Consider the following 17158-nt stretch of genomic DNA (forward strand, 5'->3'; position numbering starts at 1 on the left):
TCGATGGCCCGCGCCGCCGCTCCCCTCGTGCCCCCGGTGTCGCGCTGCCGCCGCTCGAGGGGAGAGGGGAACGGTCGCCGCCGCCGCCAGCACACCCGGCCGCCCGGTGTCGCGCTGCCGCCGCTCGAGGGGAGAGGGGAACGGTCGCCGCCGCCGCCAGCACACCCGGCCGCCGGCGGCAGGGTGACGCTGGACGGACGCGGCGCCCGGCCCCGGCGTCCGACCGGCACCCGGAGGCAGCCGCTCTAACCGCTCCCGCCGACACCGGCCAGCCGCGAGCGGAGGCGGTGCTGCAGCTCTGCTGCCGCTCCGGTCTGGGCTCCTGGCCGGGTCACGCTGGCCAAGGGGAACTCTGGCCCCCACATAGGACATGGGCCTCGGGCTGGGTCAGCATAGACGGCGGACGGAGGCCGGATACGGCTGCTCTCGAGCCGCCTCCGATCAGGGCTGGCGCGCCTCTGTTGGTTTTTTCCGGTCTCCCAGTCATTGATTCTGTCGCGACATACCAACGCGGACACCGACTTTCGATGGCATACGACAGGGCAGTACCCTTCATCCAATCACAAGTGACCAGACGCACTTCATTCTACCTCTCTCAGATCGACCCCAGACTCCTTTTTGCAGAGCACCCCATTCAAAAGAACACCACATAATAGTCGCAAGGCAATTGCCTTTTTTAGGACCAAGCGTGATTACTCGATAATTTGTTCCCGGGCACAAAGCCTAACATGGCGTGGGAGACCGCCATTTGACTAGCGCGGTTCGGAACGGCGTCGTCCCATTCCTCGTGGCCCAGCAAGCCGTTGTTTTATTGTTGGCTGAGAACAACTAGTGGACAGACGGTGGCATGCTAACACAATGACTAGAACCACCACTCACTATCCTTCCGCGATTGCTGAAGTTGGGACAGCCAATGGCCAGTTCACGCTCGTGTGGTCTGGCCGATCCTGGGCTTGCCGCAGGTCATAGCTCATCACAATGCCGGGTACGAATCAAAGCGGCATCCAAATCATTGACGACGATAATGACGAGCCCTCTTAGTCTCGTTGGGGGATCACCGCTCTCTCTGAAACCGCGTTGTCCCCTCTCCCCACTAAGACATGTGAGAAGCACGCCAAGCCCACCGCCGCCTCGCGGACGCCATGGTCGCGACGAAGGCGAGCGGGGCGGGGCGGGCCGCATGAAGCCCCACGTGACGGCGCACAAATGGGGCAGGTGGGTCGCCGGGCGTCGACAGGTCATGTCAGCCCGGGACGGACACCGAGCACTGGCGGGGCCTAGCACGTGACCCCGGACCGCGCCCGGCACAGGTGCGGTAACACACGCACACACCACTATTTTATGACCGTTCGGAACCGAACTGTGAAATCTGAATCCAAAGCTCCAAGCGTGCGCGACGAGCAGCGGCAAGCATCAGAATTCCAAACTGAGCGGGCCGGAGCTTCACTGCCGTTGCGTTTCGTTCCGCGGTCATGAACAGCACTGCCACAGATCCTCAAACCTTCTCGTGATTGCGTCTCACGCTGCGTTCCTCACACGGATGATTGGGCGCGGCTAATTGGGTTGAGCGCCACGGCCGACCCCACGCGGCGCCCCGCTATTGACGCCGCAGTTCTGTTCAGCCGCGCGCGCCCCGTCGGGGCGTGTGCGGCCGACCCCGCGCTCTGGTTCCAGTCACCCGGTCAAACAAAGGTCGACGCACGCGCGACGCTGAGTGGCGCCGCCCGCGCGCCCGTTATTGTTTGCACGAGGACGCGTGCTTCCTACCTCTGCCGCATGCCCGCTTACGTGTGTGTGGAGGGAGCGGCGTGGCGGCCAGTGACAGCGGACGGGCGTCACCCGCTGCCGCCCGCGCCGCCGGTCCCGTCGACTGTGTCGCTGTGCCGCCGTCACACGGCCTTGTGGCGATCCAAGCCGTCTCGTCACCATCAACATCACCTCAAAACGCCGAGTCGGGACTGGAATCAACTACACTGGCGCAGACTTCAACACTCCGTTCGCCTCAACACGGAGGTCTGCGCCCGTGTCTGATACGGCTGCTTCACGGGGTGCAGCAGGCAGGCGGCGGACGCCACGCATTCGTAGCGCCTCCGCCACTTGCAGCGATTTCATCATGGATGATATCCGGCCGGGGGCCCCGCGTCCGGCACTCGTCGCATACCCGCCACGCGTGTCGCCGTGGACACGACCTCTACGCTGTTCCCCAACCACCGTTCCTCGTCCAGCACCGCCGCCCGACAGGCCCTGGCTGATCGCCCACCCGGACCGGGCACCGCCGGCACGCGGCCGGGCCGGGCGCCGCCAAGTGAATTATGCCCCGGCAGACCGACCGGCGCTGCGCGGAACCTTTTATTCATGAGGCGCGGCGCTGAAGGGAGGGGTGGCGCTGAACGAAGGAGGGGTGGCGCGGACGGCGTTCGCGTCGCAATGAGCGCGCCCCGTCTGGCCGGACCCAGATGTGCCGGTCGTACATGCCCAAACAACGCTGTGTACGCTGACCATACGTGGGATTTCATTCTGAGGGTTAATCACCATGGTATGACAGTAACATAACACTTAACCGTAGTTAAATAATCACTGGAATCTGAGCCAAAGGCTCGTTACACCAAACACTTATCTCTCATCAGTGATGCCCATTTTTGCAAGCCGATTCGATGCTGTATTTGTGATCCCTCCAATTTGCTGTTATCCACAGGCTAAAAGCACTGCGTTCACAACTAGAATTTTCAGTGCCGAGTTCATTTTGAGTTACGCCTTGGGTTTCACCTATCCGGTGAGGAGTCAACACTTTGTAACTTCGTGCCGCTTTTACGCTCCACAGGGCCCTTCCATGTCTGAAGCGCAAGGCCCGCCAAACTCGAACCACGCAATCTGACTTCCCCGGAGTAAACTGAGATCTGGAACATTGACGCCAGAATCCTTTGAGAATTAATTCTTCAACCGTGCGACACATAAAAACGAACGAAAAAGTCATCGCAGTGGATGTAACCCCCTCCAAACTCGGCCACAACACAACGCTACCGCAACAACCAAGAAAAAAATAATTGGGCAGAACCGACTGACAACGGGCGCGTGCTGGCTGTGGCTAAGCGGTGACGCGCTAATCTTGTCACCCGCAATCCGATTAGACCCCCGAGCTCGCCAGCCGTCTCCGCGGCGCGTCTGGCGCACCGCTCCGACCGTTCACACAGCCGACCTGCAGCACCATCCGACAGCCCACATATCGGACAGACGGCATGCCACACGACACGCACGTGTGGCAATGGCAGCTGGCTCGGTCAGACCGGTGGCAAACAAGGGCATCGGCACACCGGCCGGGGAGGCCGCGCCCCGTGAGTCACCACGGTGTCGCGGACGTGGTGACCCAGCTTCGATCACGCAGCTGCGTGACCTCGCCGCCTCAGCGCTTCGGTCCCGCGGCTCCGACCTTGCGGATACAGCCAGCGGGGCTGCAGCACCACCAGGTTCAAAAGCGCTGCGCCGTCCGACCGTTGCCCAGGAATGTCGCGCGGCCGGCGGTTCGCCGCGTCGAGCCAAGCTCGGCATTGCAGGCTCACGGCACGTGTCACGGGCGCGGAGGAATGACAGACGCCCCCCGGCGGGGGCCACCGGTGCACCGCCCAGCTCTCGTCCGTCGAGCGGCGGCTGGGATCATCAGTGCACCGCCCGGCCCTCGTCTAACCAGCGGAGGCTGGGATCATCGGTGCACCGCCCGGCCCCCGTCAGTCGAGCGGCGGCTGGGGTCACCGGACCGCCCGGCCCCAGTCTGTCGAGCGGCGGCTGGGGTCATCGGTGCACCGCCCGGCCCCCGTCTGTCGAGCGGCGGCTGGGGTCATCGGTGCACCGCCCGGCCCCCGTCTGTCGAGTGGCGGCTGGGGTCATCGGTGCACCGCCCGGCCCCCAGTCTGTCGAGCGGCGGCTGGGGTCATCGGACCGCCCGGCCCCCGTCTGTCGGGCGCGGCTGGGGTCATCGGTGCACCGCCCGGACCCCCGTCTGTCGAGCGGCGGCTGGGGTCATCGGACCGCCCGGCCCCCGTCTGTCGAGCGGTGGCTGGGGTCATCGGTGCACCGCCCGGCCCCCGTCTGTCGAGCGGCGGCTGGGGTCACCGGACCGCCCGGTCCCCGTCTGTCGATCGGCGGCTGTGGTCACCAGTCCACCTCCCAGCCCCCGTCTGACGGGCGGCGGCGGCCGGCCGCCGACTGAGGTCCCGTCCACGGGCTTGCCACCAGGCCGTACCCCGCCCATGACATAGTAGGGGGTAACTGCGGAGGTCGCCGCGAGGCACTGGATGCGCGGCTCAGGCCCACATAGCCGCGGAGAAGACCTAAGGGGTCACGTTCCGTCGGGGTTAACGTCCACGATCAGCTGGAGTCAAAGGTTACCCCCCGCCAGGTCGGAGGTCATAGACATGAACGGACAATCGGGCGGCCAGCCAAACTGATATGGACGCGTTCGCGAAGAGCTAGTTCTTCATTCTCTCTTTTATTTCATCACGCACTTCATGAACTGGCAGACAGGCTGTAATTGCACTAAATCCGCACATTGCTAAGGATCTGTAATTATTGAAAGAATGCTCACGGCGTCTACAAACGGGCTACGTTCACTCAACTGCGGATGCTAAGTTTGCCCGAGCCACTCGTCTTTGCGGACCGCCCATAATCCTAGACAGTTTACACACGGTTGGACATGGATATATGACGACTCATCAACATAACGACAAGGCAATCCTGCACGGTGAGTGGAGCGCACCAGTCCTGCGGCGGCAAAAACAAGCTCAAACCGCGCGGGCCAATGATCCCATTGGATTGTGCTCATTGTAAGATCTCACTGGAAACCGGACAACCCGTGCGATAGCATGCACCCCGCAGGACCATGGAGCAGCTGCAGGCATCGACAAGCAATACAGATTGGTAATGACCGCTGTTTTCCTCGTCAGCGAGCGGGCCGGTCAGCTCGCATGTCCGCAGGCCGTAAACAGTGACGGGCGTAACAGCGCGGGATCGTTCGACGTTACAGGCACGCACTCCGTGCTCACAAGCTCAATCAGGGGGAAAGGGACACGGCCACGAGCTCATAGGTTAGTTTCGTCTGGCTAAGATTAAAGCCCCTTCGGCCAACAATAATCATTTCCTATATGTCGGATTAAGGAGAGTGGAGAGTGGTGGGTCCATATTACACGTATCTGGGAGTAATATCCTTCAGAGACTTACCCCGCATGGGGACCGCTCTCCGAATATGTGCGGGCACTCGGGCTTTCTCCAACCAGGGCAGCACTTCAGGCCTCCCACCGCTAATGCCCACAACTTACCACGGACAAACGGAACGTTTCAAAGATTCAGTATTAATCGGTGAGTGATGAAAGAGAGACCTCACCAGGCCCCTTCCGTCACTTCCCCGGCGATAGGCATACCGGTCCGACTTCGGAACGAACTTACCTGGCAGGCGGAGGGTGCCAGGCCGGATCCGAGCGATGGCGCTGCTGTGGGCGCATACCAGCCACTGTCAGCGCCGGCCGCGCGGCCCGAGCGTCGCACCATCGAGTCCCCCATCCGGCCTGGCTCGACCGCCGGCCGCGGGGCTCTGAGCGGCCTGGCGGCGGCAGAGACGGCGGCCGCGCCTAGTGACGAACACCGCCGCTAGGTGGCACGCACAGCTGGCCCGTCCAAGCTGGAATGCCAGGATGACATTCAGGCATGACATGCTGCTCTGGAGTGGATATAACTGGCTAATCACACATATTGGCTGAAAGATAGGATCAGAAATGATTCGGGTCAAGTACTAATATGATTAAGTGCTATTGTTATTTTGATGGTCTACATGTGAAGTACATCCAACATCTGTTGCCCATGTATATCATGTGACCATCAACCAAATGCAATACCAATACACCAAAAAAACTAGCAGTACTAGATATATATACAGCATTGAATACCAAAACTGAGCATTTTTTCTCAAGTCTGACCTGAAGGTGGTGCAAACTTGATCAGTTTCTTTCTAAGGATGTGCCACAGCACATACACAGCATAAGATCACTCAAGACTGATCATTTTGAAGTATAGGCAGTCACAAGCCTGGTGAAGAAACAGCATAAAGTAAAAGAAAACAAAGTTGCATAGCTAAACAGCATGCAGTTTATCCATGCAGCATTTATTCATCTAGCACCCTCATCAACATACCACAATTTCATGGTTCCATTGAATTCAGGAACGTACAGTACTTGTGTGTTCAGGAGCTGAAGGCACTCAAGACTGGGACTGGGGTGAAAGCCCATACAATTCAGCAAAAATTGGCTCCTGAATCAACAGAAGTGGCATGGAAAGGCAAATCCAAACAGTATGAGGATTCCAAGGCTCAATGAGTAATACTTGCCTTTTAGATGTGGATAAACTACAGTGCTCATAGTTCTTTTTGTCGTCAGAAATCCAGCAACAGTTTTCACCTCTCCACATCAGCTTACACTGCAATATATACTCATGCAGTTACTTGCTATAAGCAAGCTGAGATGTTCAATAAACTAGCCGCCTGCGCCATTAACATCATATCGGGGCCAGCCGGTCGTTTTGGCCGTAAGAAAACCGGCAAGAACCTGTGCCAGACAGCCCCATGCACCCTGGCTGCAATGTTCAGCTTGCCTTGCCTTGTGCCAGGCATCGGATGGCAAATTAACTCTGTACTTACTATATTGTTGCAGAAGCGATTCACAAACCGCAGCTTGGATGGACCGGCAATGTTTACATCCGAACCCACCCGAGCGCGACCCTGATCAACAAACATTCCCGGCACATTTCCTGAAGATGATGACAACACCGAATGTGGCGCAGCAGAAAGCATCGTGTCAGCTGATTTATGACGTTTTCAAAGATGTGTTTCATCTCTCGTCCGTGTGATGTTTGAGGCGCACCGATGTCAGTCATATCGCTAAGTGCTCTGAAGTGTTTTCATAGTGCGCACGGACGCATTTTGATACAGTTTCTAGTTCATTGAAATGCCTTTCTTATGATGTAACTGTAACATGAGGTTGACACCTGTTCGGAAAGGATTGAAAAGATACGGAAAATCATGTGCTGAGTCCGACCACCCACGATTTCGCTAGTTATGCATCTTTCTGCACACACGCGATAACAGGACGTGACGCACTTATGATGTTCATATTTCGCATTTACCATACCAGTGTTTAATGCGCCTTATTGCTCATAGGTTTTGGTGACGGGCAAAACGTTGCGAAAGCCGAGGTGCTCCCTAGACCCGGCCAAAATTCAATGAGGCTATTGTTTACGATCTAATCTAGAAATCTTGTGCTCTGTACGAGGCCTATCCCTGGTCATCCCCAGTTTCTGGTCAACCATTCCCGAACGGATTAGTAAAGCACCGGACAACGCAAAAAGTGGTTGAATTTCATTGCACTTCCTCTCTCGGTCCGTGGAATTATAAATGCAGTAAGAGGCGTAGACTGGGTAGACCGCACGCTTTAGCACACCAGTATGCTGACGAGAACGTTGCTATGTCAGAACAGATCAAGCGCCTGTGAAACATACTCTGGTTGTAGTTACTTGTTGACTAACATACTGACTGCGACCAGTTTCTTCCTGTCCTTGCCTGCGCTTCTGCAAACGCCCGACGCTGGCATTCCCGAGACCCCCGTCGCTGCTCATTCACGGGCATTATGACGTCAGGAGAACATTGAGAGCCTCATGCGATGCAAAGCAACATTGATAGTTCAGAATCCTGTTGTAACTACGCAGCACACACAACTTCTCGTCGAGCAGCGCCATAGCAGCTTAGTGTGCGTTTAACGCGCGCCACCTCACGAAGAGCGTCCGGAAGTCACGGGCACCCTGATGCGCAGATGCCATTAGTTCTACAGCATCACCATTTATTGCCGGCACCGTGCGATACGCGACACGTGAAGAAGACGCTCAAGGCACAAGTATATAAATACAACGCACGCACAAATAATTTAAGAACAAAACAATGTCCAAGCGTTTGCCAAGTGGCAGTAATATATTCGTTGATGAAACATTCGTTGACGACACAAAGAGATTCTAGTTGCGTTTGATTAGGGTGCCGTGCACGCATCTTAGGCACAATATAGCCATCACCGTAGCCCTTTAAATCATCATCAGGGACGATACCTGCAGCCATCACACGTCAACACGCCATTCTTTGTCCAGAGAAATTTGGTACGTCGGAGATTCCGCCACATGTTGCTCAAGCAGCCTTTGTAATCCAGATTGGTGATTCCAAGGGTGTGTGGGGTGTGCGACGAGAACCACCTTCCCCACTGCCCGTGACCACCACCTCGCCACGACCCAGGACTCAGCCCGTGTCACATCAGCCAGCCGGCGATGGCCGAACATCGGGCGGAGGGTGCCGTCTTCGTGTCCCGCCGGTGTGGGCAGGCCTGAGGCCACGGCCGGTGCGGGCGGCGCTGTGACCGGCCCGCGAGCGGACCGGTCGCGCCGCCTCCTCCAGCCACGCCTTTCTCCGCCCGTGCGCCAACCGCCACTGCCCGGCCCGGCCGGCCCGGCCCGGCCGGCGGCGCGCGCCCAGCGGTCAGTGGACGTTCGTCGCCGGCCGTCAGGTGGGTGTCCTGCAGCGGCCGACCCCTGGTCTCGATGGGCAGCAGCAGGCAGGCGACGCAGGCGGCCAGCGCCACAATACCGTACACCACCACGCTGGCGAACGGCGACCGGTAGATCAGCACCTGTCGGAGCGGCAGAGCGACAGATCAGCACCTGTCGGAGCGGCAGAGCGGTACATCAGCACCTGCTGTAGCGGCGGAGCAGCGAATCAGCGCCTGCTGGAGTGGCGGAGCAGCGGATCAGCACCTGCTGGAGAGGCAGAACGGCAGATCAGCACCAGCTGGGGCGGCAGAGCGACATATCAGCACCTGCTGGAGCGGCAGAGCGACAGATCAGCACCTGCTGGAGCGGCAAAGCAGCAGATCAGGCCTGTTGGAGAGGCAGACAGGTAGATCAACACCTGCTAAAAGAAAGAGAAGAGCCAACATGTACCTGACGCATCGTATTACCCACACATCACATATCAGATGGAGAAAGCCCATGTCTGATGAGGAGTGCAAAACGTAGCAGTTATAGGAAGCTGCGATTCGAAAGAATAGGTGCAAAGTCTGATAAACAGATAAAAAGAATGACAGCCAGACGGAACCGAGTGATCCGACCCAGCCAGGACTAGGAGAGACAGCAGGCGGAAGGAGGGCAAGCATGAGCACCGAGGACAGCTGAGGCGTCGGCAATAGGAGTGCTTCACTCGCCGGGAGTGTGTCGGCCGGACCGAGTGTGCGGGGCGGCGGCAGGACTGGGCGGGGAGGAAGGAGCGGCGGTGACGTCACGCCGGAGGATCCGCGGTGACGTCACGCCATGGGCCGGCCGCTCGTCTCCGTGCGCAGGCGGAGCGCCGCGGCGGCGCTCAGCAGCGCCACGCAGCCGTACACCAGCGCCACGTACCGCACCGAGGTCCGCACCACCACCTGGCGGGCCCGCGTCAGCACACTGACACCAACACCAGCACCTCGACCTCGCCTCCCGCTCCTCCCCCGGCATCAGCGAGGGTCCCTGACGCACAACCCGACCGCGGGACCGCAGCGCGGTCCGCATACAGCGAAGGCAACCAGACATCGTGCCTGGCCTGGCTAGCAGCGCGCTTGTGACGGGTCGGACTCGGACCAGACACAGCCTCCTGCGACACTCGCCGGCCAGATGCCCATCCCAGCATTCGTGACCAACAAACAGCAGCACAGTTCATCGCGCACAACGGCACGACCTCTCGGCTGGGGCCCGTCCCGCACGGGTTCATGACGTCGGGCGACGAGCGCCGTGATCCTTCCGCCGACCGAAGCCGCGCCGGCGAAACATCAGTCACACACCCGGTCTTCAACCCCCGACACGTGCGCCGTGATGGGCGCCTGCTCCAGTTGCCTGTCTCTCCCCACACCATACACTGGCTAGCCGCGGTGCCGGTGCTGCGGCGCCGGCTGGAGCGCGGCCAGGCGGGCGGAAGAGTGGGCCGGGCCCGGCCGACCCACCTTACCTGAGCGATGAGCGGGGTCACCATGGCGCCGAGCCGCGCGAACCCGCTGCAGGCCCCTACGCCGACCGCGCGCAGGGTGGTCGGGTACACCTGCGGCCGACGGCGGCGGGCGGTGAGGCGGCAGGGCGAGACACACCACAGACACCGGCCGCGTGCCGACAGGCAGCAAGGCCGCCCACAGCACCACAGGCGCCGACGGCGGCGGGCGGTGAGGCGGTGACGTGGGACTACCCCAGACACCGGCTGCGCGCCAACAGTGAGTGCAGTCACCCACTGCATCACAGACTATCATCGCATGGCTGTGCAGCACTGCAAAAGCATGCACTTCAAAGGTGACGCCTGTCCGCCGCTTGTCCAGCCACGTCTGCGGTAATGGACCTCCCCATGGCCCATCGTGACGCCTCACCGCTTGTCAGATATCGGTCCAATATTGCGGAACGCGGCAGTGTAACGCAAACCAGAGTAGCACGAGGCCGTTGCGTCGCTGCCTACGCGGTCCAGCATGCCCCATGAACTATATTCGCGTGAAGACTGTGGCATGAAGCGCAAGGGTTATGTTTAGTAGAATTTTCAACGCATCTTGTACGTGCAACGCAAGATCTGTTTTGCGGCATTGGTAACATGACGATGGAGAGACCTGCACGAGGGATGTCTAATGGCGGTGTCGCATCTAACAGCATGCGTACGCGACTTTCCCCATCTCCTTTAATGAAATAACCATAGTTCAGCCAGACGTTCAAGATCCTCATTCTCAGCCTTGAGCTCACGCAGACTACCAAACGACACGCTGCGACGGACGGGTGCTGCGAGGGGCATGCTCGTCACCGCAGCGCAGCGCGTGTTATTCGGTCTCCGACGAGCACCCACCTCGGGAGTGTAGACATAGGCTGCTTGAAACATGCCGGCGATAATGCCCCGGCAGACGAACAGGGTCACCGTCAGCACGGCTCGGCTGGAAAACATTACAGTCACCATCAGCGCGGCTCGGCTGGAAAAGTCACCATCAGCGCGGCTTGGCTGGAAAACAGTCACCGTCAGCACGGCTCGGCTGGAAAACAGCTACCGTCGGCACGGCTCAGCTTGTCACCTCATCTTCATGTCACAGCTCATCGTCACCGTCAGCGTGACTCGGCTAGAAAACAGTCGGTTGATTGCGGACCGTATCAGCATGACAAACATCAGGTCAGCCGGCCGTGCCCAGCCACAAGCCGATCACCACTCACTTATTTGGACCGGAAACAACATCCTTGACAAGCCATCACAAACTTGAGAAAAAACAGTGTGTGGGATGTGTTATAATTGTACTTGTACTTTGCCTGCCCAGGATTTAACGGCTACTGCTGCTGGATATTTCCTGCACTTGTTCGCGGCCCATCACCACCACGACCACCACCACCATCACCATCATGATGGCCAGCACTGTCAGCGCCAAGCCGGCCGCCAGACGCCGGCTGCCGTGGGCCTCGGAAGATCGCGGCAACGCAACTCACCTCTTCACGCAAAAGAACAGCGTGAAGATGGTCAGCGTGTAAATGAGGAACTCGGTGGCCATTGTCTTCTTGCGGCCGAACCTCTCGATGATCAGGATGGTGAAGAATATCCCTAACGGCAGGGAGCGAGTGTCATCCGGGCTTTACGACGCACTCAGCTGCTGAGGCCACACCACGTCGCCTGCTTCTCAGCCTGGCCAGAAGGGCGGACACCGCAAGAAATCGAGACCCGTGCCTCTGGTTTCTCAGACGCACAGCTTAACCACTACACTACCGGCACCACCGGAGAGGGGGGGGGGGGAAGGGAGAAGAGGAGGGGGGCAGCAAGTAAGACTGCCGGCCTTTACACCGCCACGCCACTCGAATCCGCCCAGCGACAGCCACCCTCTGCCATCGTTCCTCCCGTGACAACATCGGCTGTTTTGAAGCTCACTCCGCAGAAGTCAATAACAATGCGACAATACGCGTTGCGTCCTCGGCGCGAGCGGAACGGGAACGGGAACGGGAACGGAAACGAGAACGGGAACGGATACGGGTAGGGTACGGGAACGGGAACGGGAACGGGAACGGGATCCCCCGGCCGTCACCTGGGAACTCGGCGAGCGTCGTCCAGAGCAGATCGATGTAGTCCTCCTGCTGCAGTGTCTTGCACGACGCCTGGCACACCTGGCGACAGCAGGCGGGCGACGGCTGAGAAAACGTCCCAGAACGCACACAGCAGACGAGCGATCGCTGAGAACATGTCCCAGGACGCACACAGTAGGCGAGCGACGGTTGAAAACATGTCCCACGACGTACACAGCCTGCGAGCGACGGCTGAGGGCATGCCCCCAGGACTCACAGCAGACGAGCGACGGCTGAGAACATGTTCCAAGGAACCCACGACGACGAGAGGGGCGGAACTGAAGCTTCGCGACGATAAGCGGCACCAGAATGACAACGTCGTCTCCGGCGGCACCGGCAGACTGCGCTGCGGGCTGATGAACGCACCTCGGCGCCCTCCCAGCCCTGCGGAGCGCTGCACAGGTCCTCCTCGGAGAGTTTCGAACAGCTCGGTGGTCCATCAGCACGATGCCGTAGTAGCAAAAGGCGCTGGCCCACCTGGCGGACAGACGGGCATCGCAGTCAGGCGAGAGACTCCGGCCCTGCTGTCACGAGCCAGCCGCCGCCGGCTCCGGGACCACTCCGCGGTCATGGCTCTGCCCGCGCCAGCGCCACAGCAGCGGCCGCAGCGGTGACGTTCTGTGGGAGCATGACCGCCGCCGGCTCCGGGACCATTCCGCGGTCATGGCTCTGCCCGCGCCGGCGCCACAGCAGCGGCCGCAGCGGTGACGTTCTGTGGGAGCATGACCGCCGCCGGCTCCGGGACCACTCCGCGGTCATGGCTCTGCCCGCGCCGGAGCCACAGCAGCGGCCGCCGCGGTGACGTTCTGTGGGAACATGACCGCCGCCTGCACCGGCAGGGTGCCACTACTAACCATCTTAAATCTCGGGTGGTGGCGCTACTAACTACATGCCCGCGAGTGAACGGACACCAGGGTGCTGGACATAGAGCTGTTTTTCATTGTGTGCCGCGGGCTATCACGCTGGTGACATGACGCTGTGCGGCTGAGCGATGTAGGCCGGTAGCCAATTAGGCGTCTCGTAAACTGCCTTCCGATCACCAAACTGCGTGATTTCGGTAGCGGAGCAGGCAAATAGGCGATTTGAAGCTGCCCCTACCTTCAAATTGGTCCAAACACAGTCGAGTGGCGGCAGCACAGAGCACACGAACCAGTCACACAAAGCACACGAACCAGTGCGGTCAGTTTGTGACGGTGCTCAACATACGCATCACAACAGGGAGGTGGTATGATGAACTGACTGCTGTTGAACCGAATAGCCTGGCAATGACAGCACTGCCAAACGAGCCAGGACAACCGTGTGCTGGAAGAAGTGGTCATATGCACCAGGGCAAGCCAGGTGGCATATTCGCCATATGAACCGGAGTACCAGGATGGTGGCAGCATGCTGACGATATGAATCAAAGCAGCAGGGTGGCCGTGTATAGTGGCTGTGTACTGACCATATGAACCCGAGCAGCAGGGTAGTGGTGCACAGCAGCTGTATACTGACCATATGAACCAGAGCAGCAGGATGGCAGTGCAGCATGGCTGCATACTGACCAAATGACCCAGGACAGTAGGGTGGCTGTGCAGCATGGCTGTATACTGACCATATGAACCAGGGCAGCAGGGTGGCAGTGCAGCGAGGCTGCATACTGACCATATGAACCAGAGCAGCAGGGTGGTGCTGCGCAGCTCTGGCACCAGCAGGTCGCGGATCTCGCCGCGCCGCACCGTGCTGACGTCGTCGACGGTGAGCCGGCCCAGCAGCATGGGCCGGCCGTTCTCGTCGGCCAGCTGCTTCAGTGTACTCAGCGCCCGCTCCGACTGCCCGCTGGCCGCGTGGAAGCGGGCGCTCTCCGGCAGCCACTGGCCGGGCAGCAGACACACACTCGGTCAGGTCACCCGCGGAGAAGGGCCGGCACGGTCGGCGCACGGGTCAGTGGATGGGTCGGGGTCTGTGTTGGGTCATGAGGACACATACGAACTGCCAGCCCGGTCTGAACGCCGCCGTTAGCCAAACCTCTTTGGCCAACTGGTGTGAGCAGTCATACCCCGGACAGATTGGTCCTTGTTGTCCCCTTACAGACTTCGATTGCGATGGCGTAAAACGACGCGTACAACGAATGACTGTAAATGATTACCAATAACCTCGAGAAGTAAATCTAAACAACGGATGTTTCAAGATAATAACAAAAAAGCTGAAGAAGCCACACTAGCCTCCAACGACTCTTCCCACTTCTAACACTACGCAACCAAGCATTCCGGGAGCCCAGTCCGCCGGCAGAAGCGGGCCGTCAGCGGGACGGACTGACTCCTGGAGCCCAGTCCATGCCAGCGGCCTGCCCGACAGCGGCCGCCGACGGCAGCGGGGCCGTCAGCGCTGTGGACTGACTCCTGGGGCCCAGTCCATGCCAGCGGCCTGCCCGACAGCGGCCGCCGACGGCAGCGTGGCCGTCAGCGGGGCGGACTGACTCCTGGGGCCCAGTCCATGCCAGCGGCCTGCCCGACAGCGGCCGCCGACGGCAGCGGGCCGTCAGCGGGGCGGACTGACTCCTGGGGCCCAGTCCATGCCAGCGGCCTGCCCGAGAGCGGCCGCCGACGGCAGCGGGCCGTCAGCGCGGCGGACTGACCGGGCAGATGAGCGTGAAGAGCAGCAACGGCAGCGAGGAGAGGCCCAGCAGCCACTTCCAGCCGAGCGTGGGCATCACGAACAGCGCCAGCAGCACCTCCAGACAGGCGCCCAGCGCCCAGAAACACTGCCGGCCGCGCGATACCGCCCTGTCACAGGTCGAACGAGCCACGGCTTCGCGACGCCACACAAACCAGACAGGCGCTGTGGAGGGCAGTGTCTCAGACGCCCCTGACGCTACGTGTATCTTAAAAAGTGCACTGTCCTAAAACCGCACCGTCATAACATCACAAAAACAAATATGTAAAACTAAATAAACAAAATCTGAGGTGCCATTCCAAAAAATCCTTACGCGACGTGAAATCCGACGCCATAATTACAGCGCCAAATTTTGGACTTACTAGTGACAAGTATATGTTGATCACACAATAGTACCTGCAGTTTAACAACAGGTTATTATCCTCACCTCCAATAAAATACGCACTTTCCTCTTTGCTTCACAGGCAAAAACTCTGCATACAAGGTGACGCTGGAAAAATCGAGGGGCAAAAAATAATACATAGGGCCACGCATAAAAGGATATGCCACATGCTGTGTAACCCATAAAATGCATTGCTCGAAGCAGGTACATGTTCTCTTTTACATGCATGCCAAAACATCTGCAGTAAGGCACACTGCTAATCAAAACCCACAGGCCATTCCACAACCATACAACACCCAAATAAATAACGTGATCAGTGCAGAGCCGACTAAGGCCGACATGGTCCCGGCGCGGTCCGGTCCGCCCCGGAGGAGGGAGGCGGGCGGGGCGGCCGCCGCGGCGGGCGCACTCACGCCTGGGGGATGGCGCCCACGCAGAAGCCAACCAGACCGCGCAGAGCAGCAGCAGCCAGACGTATGTGGGCGCGAACGACGAGAGGAAGCCGTAGAAGAAGAGGAACGAGCCAGACATGACCAGCGTCTGGCGGCGGCGGCGCAGGCGTCAACCGCCGGCGCACACTGGCGCATCACGCCAGCGGCCATAGGCAACGGCAGTCAGCACAGCACCATACATTCGGCCCACACCACACCACCGCTGCCTGCCGACAGCAACGCCAAAATTACGGGACACCGCCGAGTCTGGCCAACATAAGCCTCAGGCATGAAGTGGCATATCCCCAGTTCCAGCTCTGCACAAACACGGTACACTCAGCGGGAACGCGCGCAAACCAGTCAAAAACATTATAAATGGCTACATTGGATCGTCCTTAAGCTTACAACTCTCGTCACGTGAAAAGTACAAAATCTGCAGTCTTGAAAGATGCCGTTCATCTATAATTTCTAAGATAATTGGGTCATGATTGAGGGCGCAAAGGTACAAGCTTGCGCCAATGCTCGTAACTTAGCTGCACTTGGTATAGAAATGGAGCTAAAAGTGTCTGAGCTCGTAATGCCAAAATTGAAAATTGACCTCGCGTTCAACTTATCGATAGGCGGCACAACTAACATGACTCATTTACTGATTCTGGATGGTGGCGTTAAAATCAATCGCCACTGAGAACAAAATGATGGCTTCAATGATATATGATACCCCAATGAACATAAGGAGGCAAAAGAGAAGGCTCATGATTCATTCCCAATAAATGGACATCAACACAATATTTCAAACCATAGTAATTATGTGGTGCAATATCGATTCCTAGCACCGGCCTCCAACCCTAAAGCCGCTGCGATTGCAGCCAATGCCTAACCAGGAGCTGCACTCACCGTCTTCCGGCCGTACTTGTCGCTGAACTTGCCCCAGAAGGGCGAGCTGAGCATCATGCCCAGGAACACGATGGTGGTGATGAAGGCCTGTTTCCACTCGGAGATGTGCCAGGAGCACTGCACCGCCGGCGACAGCATGGAGAGGATCATCATCTCCATGCTGTCGGCCATCCAACACAGGCCCGTGATGAGCGACAGGCGGATCTGGAAGCGGCCGAAGCCGATGGCGTTCACCGCCTGGTCCACGGTGAACGTGTCTGCCGGCGAACGGCGGCACAGGTCAGGCCGAGGTCGGGCAGCGCCAACGTCCCAGACGCCCGGACCACAGCCAGGCGTGGATGTGGCGGCCCACCAGCCATAAGCTCGCCCACCAAGACACCTGAGATGCTCGCAAGGGTTCCGTACACAGCATCTGAGGGCAGGGCAGCTGGTCACAGGACGGAACGCCGTCAGAGCTGGATTGGGAGTTGTCCGATCAGGATCAGAAGACGGAACGCCGTCAGAGCTGGATTGGAAGTTGTCCGATCAGGATCAGAAGACGGAACGCCGTCAGAGCTGGATTGGGAGTTGTCCGATCAGGATCAGAAGACGGAACGCCGTCAGAGCTGGATTGGAAGTTGTCCGATCAGGATCA

The 17158-nt window shown here is 59.1% G+C and overlaps 1 pseudogene; it reads right to left on the reverse strand.

Moving 5' to 3' along the window:
* Positions 1-8327: 8327 nt before the first annotated feature.
* LOC119098348 (synaptic vesicle 2-related protein-like) lies at positions 8328-16883 on the reverse strand (annotated as a pseudogene).
* Between the last annotated feature and the right edge of the window lie 275 nt (positions 16884-17158).

Source organism: Pollicipes pollicipes, unplaced genomic scaffold (assembly GCF_011947565.3).
Source record: "Pollicipes pollicipes isolate AB1234 unplaced genomic scaffold, Ppol_2.1 Scaffold_4740;HRSCAF=5597_pilon_pilon_pilon, whole genome shotgun sequence".
Taxonomy (NCBI): Eukaryota; Metazoa; Arthropoda; class Thecostraca; order Pollicipedomorpha; family Pollicipedidae; genus Pollicipes; species Pollicipes pollicipes.